Genomic DNA, 2,998 nt, shown 5'->3' on the forward strand with positions numbered 1-2,998 from the left:
ATCATAAGTGCATAGAATTCCAAGTAAGGGATGACATGCTAGCAGAGGCCTCTCCCACATGATACTTGCTATCCATCTAGTAACGTAGTCAATTGCTTAGGGACAATTCCGCAAGTCCTACCACCACTTTTCCACACTGGTTAGACACTCGTAGTTGTTTCTTTATCTAACCAGCCCCTAGTTTTATTTACGTGTTCTTTACTTTCTTGCAAGCCTATCCTGTCACTCCTATAAAGTACTTCTAGTTTCATACTTGTTCTAGGTAAAGCGAACGTAAAGTGTGCGTAGAGTTGTATTGGTGGTCGATAGAACTTGAGGGAATATTTGTCCTACCTTTAGCTCCTCGTTGGGTTCGACACTCTTACTTATTGAGAAAGGCTACAATTGATCCCCCATACTTGTGGGTTATCAAGATGGAGCCCACAAGCCCACCAGGCGCGCACCCTGGCCACGCCTGGCAGGCTTGTGGGGCCCACGTTGCTCCACCGCCTCCAATCTCAGGTCTATTTAGTCCCTTTCATCTGGAAAAAAAAGGAGAAGAGTTCATCGCGTTTTATGATACGGAGGCGCCGCCACCTCCTGTTCTTCCTCTGGAGGGCAGGTCTGGAGTCCGTTCTGGGCTCCGGAGAGGGGAGATCGTCGCCATCGTCATCATCAACCTTCCTTCATCGCCAATTCCATGATGATCTTCACCGTTCATGAGTAATCTCATCGTAGGCTTGCTGGACGGTGATGGGTTGGATGAGATCTATCATGTAATCGAGTTAGTTTTGACGGGGATTGATCCCTAGTATCCACTATGTGCTGAGATTGATGTTGCTACTACTTTGCCATGCTTAATGCTTGTCACTAGGGCCCGAGTGCCATGATTTCAGATCTGAACCTATTATGTTGTCGCCAATATATGTGTTTTCTTGATCCTATCTTGCAAGTTGTAGTCACCTACTATGTGTTATGACCCGGCAACCCCAGAGTGACAATAGCCGGAACCACTCCCGGAGATGAACATAGTATGAGGAGTTCATGTATTCACTAAGTGTTAATGCGTTGGTCCGGTTCTTTATTAAAAGAAAACTTTAATGTCCCGTAGTTTCCATTAGGACCCCGCTGCCACGGGAGGGATGGACAATATATGTCATGCAAGTTCTTTTCCCTAAGCACGTATGACTACATACAGAATACATGCCTACATTACATTGACGAACTGGAGCTAGTTACATATCTCTCCGTGTTGTACTGTTGCATGATGAATAGCATTCGGCATAATCATCCATCACCGATCCAATGCCTACGAGCTTTTCCTACTGGTCCTTGCTACGTTACTTTGCCGCTACTGCTGTCACTGCTGCTACTGTTACTCTGTTACTACTGTTGTTACTTTGCTGCTACTGTTGTCACTTTGCTGCTACTGGTTACTGTTGCTACTGTTGCTATCACACTACTTTGCTACTGATACTTTGCTGCAGACACTAAATCTTCCAGGTGTGGTTGAATTGACAACTCAACTGCTAATACTTGAGAATATTATTTGGCTTCCCCTTGAGTCGAATCAATAAATTTGGGTTGAATACTCTACCCTTGAAAACTATTGTGATCCCCTATACTTGTGGGTTATCAATGTAGTGGAACGTCTTCACGTCCCTCGATCCGCCCCACGAACCGTCCTGCGATCCGTTCCGATCTAGTGCCGAAAGGACGTCACCTCCGGGTTCAGCACACGTACAGCTCGACGATGATCTCGGCCTTCTTGATCCAGCAAGCAAGACGGAGAAGTAGATGAGTTCTCCGGCAGCGTGACAGTGCTTCGGTGGTGGTGATGATCTACTCCTGCAAGGCTCCGCCCGAGCTCCGCAGAAATCCGATCTACAGGTGGAACTATGTGGTTTAGGGTTGAGTTGCATGTGGCAAAAGTTGTCTCAAATCAACCCTAAAATACCACTATATATAGGAAAGAGGGGGAGGAGGCTTGCCTTGAGGGCCAAGCCCTCAATGGGTGCGCCGGCCAGGGAGGAGGTGGACTCCCACCCCAATTCGGTTTGGGGGAAGGAGTCCACTCCTTCCTTCCCACCTCCCCTTTTCCTTTTTCCTTTTCTTTTCTTTTGGTATTTCTTTATGTGGCGGCATGGGCCCCTTGGGCTGACTCCACCAGCCCACTAGGGACTTGTGGCGCCACCCTATGGCCTTGGTCTCACTCCCAGGTGGTTGGGCCCCTCCCGGTGAACTCCTGGAACCCATTCGTCACTCCCGGTACACTGCCGGAATTGCCCGAAACTTTCCGGTAACCAAATGAAACCATCCTATATATCAATCTTTGTTTTCGGAACATTCCGGAAACCCTCGTGACGTCCATGATCTCATCCGAGACTCCGAACAACATTCGGTAACCACACATATAACTCAACTATACTAAAACATCGTTGAACCTTAAGTGTGCAGACCCTGCGGGTTCGAGAACTATGTAGACATTCCCCGAGGTACTCCTCGATCAATATCCAATAGAGGGACCTGGATGCCCATATTGGATCATACATATTCTTCGAAGATCTTATCGGTTGAACCTCAGTGTCAAGGATTCATATAATCCCGTATGTCATTCCCTTTGTCCTTCGGTATGTTACTTGCCCGAGATTCGATCGTCGGTATCCGCATACCTATTTCAATCTCGTTACCGGCAAGTCTCTTTACTCGTTCCATAATACAAGATCCCGTGACTTACACTTAGTCACATTGCTTGCAAGGCTTGTGTGTAATGTTGTATTACCGAGTGGGCCCCGAGATACCTCTCCGTCACACGGAGTGACAAATCCCAGTCTTGATCCATACTAACTCAACGGACACCTTCAGAGATACCTGTAGAACACCTTTATAGTCACCCAGTTGTGTTGTGACGTTTGATGCATACAAGGTATTCCTTTGGTGCCAGTAATTTATATGATCTCATGGTCATAGGAATAAATACTTGACACGCAGAAAACAATAGCAATAAACGACACGATCA

This window comes from Hordeum vulgare, chromosome 4H (assembly GCF_904849725.1).
Source record: "Hordeum vulgare subsp. vulgare chromosome 4H, MorexV3_pseudomolecules_assembly, whole genome shotgun sequence".
Classification (NCBI taxonomy): domain Eukaryota; kingdom Viridiplantae; phylum Streptophyta; class Magnoliopsida; order Poales; family Poaceae; genus Hordeum; species Hordeum vulgare.